At 37.4% G+C, this 12,650-nt stretch overlaps 1 long non-coding RNA gene across 1 annotated transcript; it reads right to left on the minus strand.

Annotated features, from left to right (window-relative positions):
* Window positions 1-3,464: 3,464 nt before the first annotated feature.
* On the minus strand, window positions 3,465-10,151 carry LOC134547733 (uncharacterized). The gene is made up of 3 exons (XR_010079581.1): window positions 9,831-10,151; window positions 6,196-6,254; window positions 3,465-4,679 (listed from the first exon to the last, which is right to left on the minus strand). It is a non-coding gene; the product is annotated as an uncharacterized LOC134547733 (long non-coding RNA).
* Between the last annotated feature and the right edge of the window lie 2,499 nt (window positions 10,152-12,650).

Consider the following 12,650-nt stretch of genomic DNA (forward strand, 5'->3'; position numbering starts at 1 on the left):
GCTAAATTCTTATTCTTGGTTTCATTGCTCCAGCACATCAACCATATGCGGTTGGAAAACTTTAAAATTAAACATCAGAAGAGTAAGGGAAAGAAAGTTTCCTTTTGCCTCTCAAAAAAACGCATTGTTTAATTCATTCAAATACAAATGGAATGCACATACTAAGCCACTAGGATGTGCTTAATTTCTTAAAGATGTTTTTTCATGTGATGAAATATCATCTGACCCAATAAACCAACTCTAGCCTGGATTTGTAGGTTCACAAAACATAAGCATTGCCCAAAGAACTTCCCACTTCCTTTTCTTTTGGTTTTCTGTATGAAAGAATGCCTTTCAGGGGAAATGTTAGAATGATATTTTCAGATATCCTGACAATATCAGACCAGACCACAGAATTAAAGTATTTTCTTTGTCTTAAGATAGCTTTCTTCTCTAAGTATGAATAAACATTTGGATCAGATCAATTGTTTCCTTTGAATTATGGTAAAAGAGAATTAAGTGGTTAAGCATACAGTTTACTGGTATTATTTTGAGAAAAGCATTTTCATCTGATCACTCTTTAAGTTTTAAGAATAATATTTTATACTGTATTTATATGTGATTAAAACACATTCTAAAAATTGCTGCTTATAAGAAGATATATATATATATATAAAACAATGTGCTTGGAATTTTATGTAAAATATTAAGTGAACTAATAAAATGTTCTTTTATGTAGGCAGTGCAAAGGCTGTAATTAAAAAAAACCAACAAACTAAAAATGCACATTATCTTAAATTTTATGTAGAGAACAGAAAATCGTTCAAGTGGCAGGAAGAAAAGGTTGAAATAGTAGTGACACTTGTCACTACTCTCTCCTGGATGGTTCCACACTCTTAGAACTTCAATCAGGGATAGCTGTGATTTGAAACAATAACATGTACATTTTAGTGTACTGGGACTGGACAAATAGTGCCTTCCTAATAATGTGGGCAAGTTAAATTGCCTTGCTGCTTCCATTGTCATGCGGCTCGTGTGTTATCAGCCACGGAAATAATGAATGCTCAAATGCATCCCACCACTGGTGCAGCTTTTTTTTTTTAGTTGGAGAAAGGTGCATCCCTGAGAAAAATGCCCAGGAGGTACTGGCTTGGAGAGAGCAAAGGAACCTCAAAGTCTTAGAATTTTTCATTTGTAAAAAAAGCTTGTTTAATATAATTCATTCTCAAAATCAGCCCCTAATTTCTAATATCACCACACTGGTGTTTCAATGAGTTTGTGCCTGATTTAAGTAAATAACAAGAAGGAAAGTGAGTTGCCAAAATCAAGGTATCTGAACTCAACAAACATTTTTGACATCTAAATGGTGGGGCAACCTTTCTACTAATTTGTGCTATACTTACTATATCATCAAACTAATGTGCCCTTTTGTCTACATCAAGCATGCTTTTATGTTGCCATCAACCTAAAAATCATATAATGTTAAAAATGACCTATAGAACTATATATTAAGTCTTATTAATTATTAATGATGACCCATATTGCTCAGTTTTTTATTATAAAATAAACTTTTGGTACCTAGCTTTTGGAATGAGGAGCTTGGCCTCTGCCTGGAAGCCTGTCTTTGGCACCATTCAAAACCCCACAAAAAAATAAGAACCACCCCAGTGACAAGAACTGGAATTACTTTTCTCCTTATCACACAGCTCCATACCCAAGAAAATATGGGGCTTTCAATAAAGCAGGAACTCCAGAACAACGACAAGTCTTCAACTTCTGTGCCTTAGTAGACCTAAAAAAGATCAAAAAATTGCCAGATTTTTTGGCCAGAGTCTGGAGGAATTTAGTGTTTATTTCACCTCCTTACTTCCTCACCAGCCCTGGGAAGGAGAGGTCTGTTGCTGGGTGGGACACCCAAATGTCTCTTCTCCTCCCATCCTTACTCACGGAAGAAGAAAAGACAAGTTGAATGGACAGAAGCATGCAATTGCCTTCCCTCACGAAAAGCTTTTTGTCACCTCCTGCCTCTCTGCCTATGCCTGGCTTGTTCTTCCTCTGGAGGCAGAAGTAAAAGAGATGAACCATAACAAAGAGCTCTTCCTGGCCAGCTTAGAGCAGTTTGAAGTCCAAATCAAGAGCAAGTCACCTCAGCTCATCAGGAAAACATGGTGAAAGCTGGCACCAGTGTGCATGGGGTTCTGGCAAAAGCTTCCATATGAGTAAGAGGTGCCTACTCCAGCAGGGCTGACTGGGTCACATGCTATTGGTTTTCTTTGTTCATGAGGACCAAATGTTGCTTTAAAAGTGGTAAAGGAATGAACAGCATTTTTAAAAAGCCAATATAAAGCCTGGGCTTTTGCTGAGCTTTTATATTCTGCTGTTTACTGAAAATATCTCTGTGTGAGAGATCTTTTCCCCTAAGAACATATGTCCTTCCTGCTTGTTCAGACTCTGATCCTAATCTCAATTGTTTGATGTCATAATCTGTAGTATGGGAATGCAGAGAAATGCCTGCAAAAAACCCCAGTGCTAATTGAGAGAAGGTGCCTTCTGGGGGTTTTCTGTGTGCAATAGTTTCAGGAATGATTGGAAGAAAGCATATTAATCAATTTTGCAGATGATTTGTAGTGGGGAAAGATCATAAACCACTTAAAGGCTGGGGGTAATACAGAGCACAGTTGTCCTAAAACAAAGGAAAAATCTAACATCACTTGGAGCATACTGGACAGTCAGGTCACTTCCCACAGCTACTCAGCAAACATTTTTGAATACATTTTAAAAACCAATATACATGAGAGAATGAATCAATGACTGTCTAAGAAATACACTCATGCCTTAGCCTTTGGAAATACTGGGAAGAAACAGAAGTATTTTCAGTGTCCAATCTTTTTCTCTTAAGCTCCAGAAAAGACAACATTAATCTTTTGCAAAATTCATGCTGTGGTTCTGTGTTGTTATTCTAGCAAACAGGATGTGATAATAGCAATCTGATATCCTGTTCAAACACTTGGTATTAAAAGTGCCATTTCCTTTATGCTGATGGTAACAATGAACATCTGTAGAGTGCCTTTTAATATCAACCCCCATGGCAAGATTTTGTCTTCACCCTCAGAGAAGATGATTTTTTTCCTAATGATCTCAAAACAGTTTTTCCTTATATTCACTAGCAATACATATACAAATCTCTGTGTGACTGCAGAAATGCAACTGCCCTGTGTATTTTGCAGAGATCAGTAATTTGAAGCTTCCAGCAAATTACATCAAACATCATGGATTTTCATCAATATGCTAATATTAAATACACTTGTTAATTTTGCTTGTAGCCCATGAATTGCCTTCAATAGTATTAGCACCATCTTGTCAGGATGCTTAAAGTTGGAAGAATCCAGGCTTAAGTAAGGACACCAAAAGGATTGGTAAACCATGCTTTGAGAAACCATCTCAGGCCTCCAGACAAATCCACCAAAATGTTTCCAGAATGTTTTCACATTGTCTTTAATTTACAAAATATGTAATTCTTAATTTATATTTTACTTTTTCTGACTTTTTAAGATTTTTATGCCATTATCTCATTATCTTTTTTTTTATATATATAGATTACATTATAGAGATCAATAAAGCATGGCCCCTGTAATTGCTGTGATTTGACTGTGGAAAATAGAAAATGTGCATTACACAGTATGCTTACACAGGTCTTTTGATTAGTAGTCTTATCATCTGGGGAGATGAACAGAAGAATGAGACTCAAGTGGTCTCATCCTATTATGGGGTCACTACTGGTAAAAAGAGAATTAAAAACCTATTTGCCTTGAACAGATATTATACAGGAGTTATGTCTGTACACTGCTTTGGACATCTAAAGAACAATATGTGAATGGTAAGTGCTGCTTTCTCTTTCATTTTTTAGTCTGTCTCACACTCAGCTTTTATCTCTCTTCTCTACACTCTTCCTACAGTTATTTTATAAATCTACTAGTGATAAATCCAAAGTCAGCTTCTTGAGTCAGTCTTACTGAACCAAAAAAAAATCTTCCATGGGACTATGTTGCTTTTTCTTTTGTATTCCTTGTGTTATACTGTCTGTTCTTTATTAATTTTATATTTCTTCATGCTATTAAAAGTCAGATGAAACCTTTGCCTTATAGTAATTATTCCCCTTTCTCCAGATTTCTTCTATTTTCTCTGAATCATTTATTCTTATTTCTTTTCTGACTGTTCATATGCAAGAGTTTTCTGAAAATACAGCATGTGGGACCATTCAAAGAAATCAAGTCAGTTCTAGCTTATGCATTTACAAGACTCAGAGAATTTTGTATTCCTAGTGTGTAAGATGATTTTCTCATAACTTAATTATGGTAAACAAGAAGGAGCAGGCCAAATGAAGAAAGACAGAATGTTTTGTTTTCTAATGAGTTTCACACAGACGTAGCAGTTTTTCTTGTGCTGGCTTAAAACAAGGAGCACGCAAGTGGTATGAACAACATTGTCAGCAGCAACCTCATTTGCTTAACCTCAATGCATTAAAAGAAAGAGATGAAGTTTTTTGGAATGCAAATATTATTGGGAAATGGGGTGGGGGGGAAGAGGAAAGGAAAAAATATAGGTTACACATGGCTGCTTTTAATGGAAATAGTATGATGTCGTTTCTCCCTTTCTTCATGGTTTGAAGTCAGTGATCCCCAGAGAGAAAAATTCTGAAGCTGTAATGAAAAGAGATCATTTCAGAACATATAACAGGCAGTTCCCTCTTCTTTTATGTTCTATGGAGAGAGAATGTTTCCATTGTATGTGGCTTTTTGATATATGACTTTGAAAAGAATACTCAGTCCTTCCATGAAAAGGTTGAATATTCTTCTTTGCTTAGTTCTCATTCCTGAATTACATTGAAATCCCACTCCCTAGTTATTCATAACTTGCTGAATTTCCCTGTGAGGCTTAAAACTGTGGCAGTCTAGTATAGTGAAGACATTTTAAAAAGAAATACCAAGCTAAAATAAATAATGCATTGATGAATAAACAATATCTCAGACATAGCAGAGGGAGAATCAACACCATCCTTGCCTTTTTCTTCCCCCTATGGTGACTACAGAAAAATTTATGCCAGTGAAAGGTTTTGCTTACATTAAATTGTGAGGCCATTTCTTGGTGTAATGCATTTCAAGCTCAAAAAGTACTGGAAGGCTGAACTTGAGACATTCACACTATGTAATAAATGCTCCACTTAACAATTAAATCTTAAGCAGTTCTGTTACTGGATTACTGTTTAGAAGCCTGGCTTGAAAACCAATCCAATAGTCCTGTAACTGTGTCTAAAAGAAAACTGGAGCTTCAAGAAATCTGTGTTGGACATTTTTCACTGTTGTTCTTCCTGAGCTGCCAGGGCAGTTAAATGTTGCACAGTATGAAGAATTTCTAAGGACAATTGGATTAAAAACAGATTTCAAACAACAAAAGGTGTTGCAAACAGAGGTGTTGTATGTCTATGGAAGCAGGGCAATACGGTAACATCAGTAAATATCAGCTGAAATTTTTAATTCTTTTTTAATTAGACTTCTTAGAAATAATTTCACATACTAAAACTTGAAGTAAGGAGTCAGACATGGTGCTGCTGCACAATTTCCAGCTGACTGATCAGATTTTTGCTTTGCAAGTGTTGTGTTCTATTGACCTGAAGGGTATTCTGTTCATCTTCCCTGATGAAAAGTGTTATTAACCTAAGTATCTACCCCCATATGCATTGTAGAAAGGGCTTGACAGTTGTTCATGTGCTTTTTCTCATAAGATGACTCTCCCTGTGAATTTTTCTTTCTACTGATCTGCAAAGGAAGTTAGGTGATCAGTCCAAATATACCTATTATTTCAATGTTAATTCATGGAAGAATTGGATCTCATGAGATCTTATGGGACTCGGAATATTGCTTAAAAAGTGTTCTCAAGTAATATTAAAACTGTACAGACCTCACCAAAAAATCTGGCTATGGTGTGAACTCAATGTTTCATGGTGGGTATATGCATTTCATTCAACAACACCAGGGAGCACAGGGAGTCACGGGAGTCACAGGAGTCACTGCCAACAAAAATTCTAGTCCACAGGCTAGATGACTTCTATGAACACACCTCTTTTAATGGATCCGAGTAGTTTTGTGAGATTTAACTTGTCTTTTTAACAAAGTATGCAGGATTTAAAGTTTTAACTGACATGCCCAGGCAACTTACATCTGCATTGAATATTTCGGGATTTTCCAGCAGTGTCTTGTGGTATTCATTTTCCATTTCTGTAATAAAAAAACAGTGACTTTTACTAAGTAAGGCACATGGGTTTAACTCATCCAGTAGGACTTCATTCAGGGTGACTTCTTAACTTTTTATTGTGTGTGTTGAAAAAAATATTAATCTCATAGTAAATAGTTTTGTAAATTCCTGCTTAGAACTGCAACCCTCTCCTGTCCAACACACTCTGCAGCTTCTGTAATTACTCTTTTGTGCAGGATTCAGCTGACCTAACCCAAGACATAAAATGTTAGCACTAGTTGCCTAGGTAATTGTCCGCACAACTTCTAGAGACACGGGTATTCCCATCTTAAAGCAGACGTTTCAAATAGGTGCACTGAATTACTCAGGTGTGAGTATCCCTCCTTCCAAAGGAGCAGAGGTGGCAAATGTGGACAAGACACTTAACTTGAAGAGAGATCAAATGAATTCCAACACAATGAAGTCTATATTCTATATAGAATGAAGTCTATAGTCTATATTTTCTTGGAGCAGAATCTTGTTCAAAGAAGTTTCATGGAAAATAGTAACTAACTCTGGGCTTTTTTGAGAAAAGCCTTTTCTACTGGAACAACACTGTTTCACAGAATAAAGACGATCTTTTCCCTTTACTCTTCATTTTGTTTCTATCTCATAAAACCCTCTGAATGGATTCTGATGGTTTCCAAAGTACCCAAAAAAACCTCCAGGGAAGGTGGTATAGGCACAGGCAGCCTGAGCAGAGAGAGTAGCTCAGAGAAGAGCCTGGGGTTCAGGTGAGGCTCACATGCTGTTGTGCAGTGAGGGCAACAGTGGGATGATGGCATTTCACAGCTGAGACTGAGAGCAACTGAGCCACCAGAATGACACTGAGTGATGGGGGTGACAAGACCATAGTGGGAACAACTTGAGTTATCAGCTTAGAGGGAAAGGACTTGCAGGAATTAGAGTAGGAATTATGTAGGATTACTGTTTCCCTATATCACTTTACACTCTGGCCACAAACACATGAAACTCGCCAATAGCACAGGTTTAGCTCATCCCCAGACAGTAAAATGGGATATTTGGGCAAGACTCTACTTAGCCTGATATACTTCAGGGCTGGATTTGTACTTTATCTTGTGTATTTTCGTGCATGGTTTCTACAACCAGTTCATTTTGGCCACTGTGGTTTGAGGATAGATTTGACCGAATCCAAATCTGTGTCACAGCCATTTTAATCACAGTGTAATTACAGATTAAAGCATGTTTAAATGGCCCATATTCATGTCTAAAATCCAAAAGGCCCATACATGAAAATCTGCAGCAATCAAGTGCTTAAGCATCATTCAACAAAATCAGTTTGCAGTTGGGTAATGAAAATTTGAATCAACACGCTCTGGTAACCAGTAACCTTACACTGAATGCCAGCTGAACATTTAAACTGAATATGCAAAGCAGAGAAGCACAACAACTCAGTTACCAACTTCCTTTCTATAAAGAAAATATTGTTTCAAGTGAGCTGTTCTAATGATCAAGTATACCACAGGAATGTGTCGGCAATTAGAGCACTCAACACAGCACGCTTTCTTCAACTTCTCCTTATCTAGCATCTTCTAAACATTAAGGAGAGATATATCTTTTGGCTCCAGACCATAGGTACAAAAAAATGCTGGAAACCAACTTTAAATAATTAGTCCTTAAGGAATGCATATACTCACTGTGTGATCTTCCAGCTCAAGAAATACTTGGTTTATGAAAGGGTGGTGAGCTAAGGGACAGTGCTGTCTGCTGAAGAACGTGCAGAGAGAATTGAAATAAATCATACTTTTTGAGCTAAAACTTGAAGCTCACAACTAGATAACAAGAATCAAGTCAAAACTCACCTGTAGTCTACTCAAGATTGATGTCTGCTTCCCCAGGCAGAGGTGGGGTGAGCCCATGAGGGTTTTGTGCTAGGCAGGGTCTGATTTTTCCACCCATGGTCAGAGAAAAAATAGAGGTGCAGGAAGAGACCAGGAGGAGCAAGATAGGTTCCGCTTCCAGAGGATGCTAGAATTGAAAGCAGAAACTGCCTTGCTCTTCAGCACCATCTTCCTCCTGGCTTTCCAAGGCTCTGACACTGGCAGTTCTGATGCCCTGTTACAAGCAAGATTTGTAGCAACTATCTTGAGGTTTGTAATAGAGTAGGGTTTAGCAGCGTGACATAAACAGAGCAGAAAGGAAAGAGGAAGAAATCATTTCTTGGGAACAAAATACCCTGGGGCATAAGGTTGCCCAGCTATCAGAAGTCTGGGACACTTTAAAATGATAGTCAGGATACTTGAACAGCACTAACTTCAGATTCTGAGTCAACCAAAAAGGTAACAGTTTAGTAATTTTTCCGTAAAGATGGAGATACAAAAGCAAATACTTGAACTCCACTGAAGGCAACAAGAAAATCCTAGTGCAAATGTTGTTATATAAGTAGGTTGCTATTACTTGTGTCTCACATTTCATGCCTTTATGAAGCTTAACAGTATGCATTATTTTAGACATGAGAGGATCTTAATATGTGAACAGGCTTGCAGGTGAGAGAACAAACAGATGGCAGGTATGGCATTGTAGCAACTGTGAACTGTGTGTATTTCAGATTTTTCACTACAACATTGCTGAAGTGCTGGGAGATGTTCCAAATTACCTTACTAGCTCATCACAATTACATTTTTTAAAAGTTGGGGAAGATGACATGAGCCTGGGGCAGTAGGTAACAAAGAGGGGAAAGAGACAGATGGGAAGGGGGTTTGGAGACAGCAAGAGAGAGAAAGAAAGAAAGAAAGAAAGAAAGAAAGAAAGAAAGAAAGAAAGAAAGAAAGAAAGAAAGAAAGAAAGAAAGAAAGAAAGAAAGAAAGAAAGAAAGAAAGAAAGAAAGAAAGAAAGAAAGAAAGAAAGAAAGAAAGAAAGAAAGAAAGAAAGAAAGAAAGAAAGAAAGAAAGAAAGAAAGAAAGAAAGAAAGAAAGAAAGAAAGAAAGAAAGAAAGAAAGAAAGAAAGAAAGAAAGAAAGAAAGAAAGAAAGAAAGAAAGAAAGAAAGAAAGAAAGAAAGAAAGAAAGAAAGAAAGAAAGAAAGAAAGAAAGAAAGAAAGAAAGAAAGAAAGAAAGAAAGAAAGAAAGAAAGAAAAAGAAAGAAGCCTCAGAACTGTTCTTGCACTTTTCAAATTTTTTTTTCAAAAAGTATCAAGACATATTGACCCCTAAGGCAACAGCCTAAAAGCTCATCTAAGTTGTACGTGGAGAAAACAGGAATAATACCACAGGTTTCAGCCATGATTTACAATAACATGAATGAAAGCTGATTCTGGCAGAGATCCATGTACTTAATGAAAAACTTGTTGAAGAGAGAAAAAAAAGTCTAAAAAAGACTGATAGAAGATTAGCAAGAACTAGCATGAGCATGATTACAGCATTTGTATGTCTATCATTGAACACCATCTGATTAGTAAAAAATATTTTGTTTCCATTTTTTTAATTGCACTATTCCCATTTTGAATCTGCAAAACCATGATAATCTGCCAGTTCCTTGTAGATGTCCCAGCACATAAAAGTCTTGGATTCGAAAACTTCCAATGTTATTCAAGTACAGTACCTGTACGTGGTGGTGCAGCAGCAAATATGAAGGTGGCCACATGGAGAGCAGACCCAAAGGGACACTAATAAACACTTTTCTTCTCAGCTCCTTGTAAATATATCAGTGTTTGCCTCTAGCCCAGCATCTCACTTTTGGACACTTCAAGGAAAGCAGGCAAGGAAATCAGTTATTTGATTATCTGCTTTTTTTGTATCATGCCCTCTGAGGCTCAGATCTCTGCTTAAGAAAGCAAATAGCAACAATATATCCTCAAAGGCACAGAAATAAGAGCTGAAAAGCCATCTCTTACATCACTTAACACAGACTCTGCCAAGAAGAATTGCTCCCTACAGTACATTCATAAGTGTTTCCTACTATGCAGCTCTAAATGACCAAAGTGATCGGGCTTCCGTTGTCCCCCTGGGGAGGTTTCACCACAGCCTATCCAGGCACGCTGTTTGGAGAGCAAGAGACACTGATTTCATTGTGTGCCACATCTCAGGGTTTCTACAGAGAGCTTGGCTGCATGCTGCACCTGGAGCAATCTGAAACATTCTGATGACACAGTGGTGAAATTTCCTGTTCACTTGTCATCGTGAACCTGATGGGCAACACCACCCTCAGCCAAAGTGCAAGTGAGCCAAATTCCTAGTCAGCTCTGCTTGAAATAGATTTCATGCTAGGATATGACCCTCAAGTGAAACCACCTTGGAACTCTGCTTGGCTTCAATTCATGTCCCTTGGAAGTCCATGGACAAGGGACAAAGCTCTTTTGGTAAGCTCTTTGGGACAGTGACTAGCAGACTGTGTGTGCTGATTATCATAAGTAAACAACAACAACGACAGTTGTCAGAAGTCAATATGTACAGTATTTCCAATAGATTGACATGATATATATCTGGGGCCAGAGCCAGGAAATGCCTAACTCCCTAATTATGAAAGAGGTGGAATTAGGGTACTAGCTATTTTCAAGAGATTAGTGAATTACACATTGTGATACAAGGTCTGATTCTGATCTTACTCTTCCCATCTTCTGGGGTAACTCAACTGGCTCCTGTGGGGCTCTCCTTGACTAACAACAGTGCAGTGGAGCAAGCTTACTTCATTTGTAAGCTGTGAATGTTTGGTAGCATATACAGGGCCTGTAGCATTCCTTTCTGAGAAACAGTGCAGATGTTGGTAGGATGCTGGCACCAGATATTACCACAGTGGTATAAAATATTTGAAACCACTAAGTGGCTCATCTTTCTTCCATTAGATTAAATATGGTCTAAAAAATTCTCTTTGTAATTTATTTAAGCTGCTACTTTTTGCCAGGCAGATAAAAAGAATCTTAGTTTAATAACATATTTTGTTATGATATTGGGGTTTTTTGAGAAGTACCTTTAAGGAACATGGCACAGAGAGAAGATGTTATTTGGAGGTCATTTTTTTTCTGGAATCAACCTCCCTGAACCCCTGGTAATGATTTCTAAAACATTTCTGTAGTTTCAAGGATGAAATGTTTAGCTTTTTCATATGTTGTTTCCTAGCGCTGGTGAAACATCGGAGTCACATCAGCTGCAGCCTTCTGCATTTCTTAGAAGCACATATTTTCAGAAGAGCTTAGCATAGGCATGGTTCTGTTTCCTGTGATGTAAATGAAGATTTCCTGCAAACTTCAACAGCAGCAGACAGAGTCAAATGCTGAGCACTGTGTGTCACCCTTGGTGACTTGCCCCTACTCCAGCTAACTTTTAGGAAAGCTAACACCACAGCAACTGTATTGGTTGTTTTAAAACTACTTACTCTTTCATTTGTACCTAAGATCTATAAATAAATTCAGGCATTGTTGTTCCAATAAGCTCTATTCATAATGACACTATCCTTAAATAGCAGGAATGCACTATAGTAATATAATGAATTCTTTTCTGTGTTTTGTTTGCAAGTTGATTGAGTGCAATCACAGTGGCTTAGTTCAGAATTCTTCCTTTATGGAATACATTTAAAAATAAAACAAAAGACAGTCACCCGTGAAGGACTTCATAAAATGTACAGGCTGTGAAAGGCAGTCAGCAATCTGTGCAAGTCACGTTCAAAACCTTTGTTTGACAAACTTTCCCAGAAGATTGGCAAAATGTTAAATAGCAACTGTACATGGAATTAGAAAATGAACAGAATCAGCTGACCTGAGAAAGATCTGAACTTGTAGTTCTTCCCACAGCCAACTCTATCATGCAATTTTTTTCAGAAACATTATCCTGATAAAATCTCCCAGGCTCCGAATATTTACTGCTCAGTCATTTATTGTCCTTTTTAATAAACAGGTCAGGGGAGGTATTTGTGAACATGGCATATTTTTTTCCAAAATCATCCGGCAGCCAATATTTTTCAGTACAATAGACTTCTTGTCTTGGGCAACTTTTTCATTCTGAACAAGGGCATGAATGTTTCAAGACCGGCAGGACAAACGACTTATTTATGTTTATCACTCTTTTTGTTGTACCATTTCTTTAAATACCCTTTCATTCCATTCAGCTATCCTTACCTTCACTAGCTGTTGTAGATAGTCTGACTTGTGCATGAATTATTTTAGTTTTATTAAAGAATATCAGGCTCTGAGGGTCCCACTACAGTAATAAGACCGCCTTAATGAACTGATATCTGCTTGCATCTTTTTGCAGGGTAATGTTGTACAAAGAAATGGATACAGTCCCTTGGGTGATATATTCAAAGCTGCCTACAAATTAGCTACTTACAGCAGACAAGACCCTCAGGTTTTTGAACTTATTCAGTGTTTGTTCAAACACGAGTTCCGTATTTCTATACTCATCCAAGTCTGCCTGTTTCAAGCCCTGA

Source organism: Prinia subflava, chromosome 2 (assembly GCF_021018805.1).
Source record: "Prinia subflava isolate CZ2003 ecotype Zambia chromosome 2, Cam_Psub_1.2, whole genome shotgun sequence".
Taxonomy (NCBI): Eukaryota; Metazoa; Chordata; class Aves; order Passeriformes; family Cisticolidae; genus Prinia; species Prinia subflava.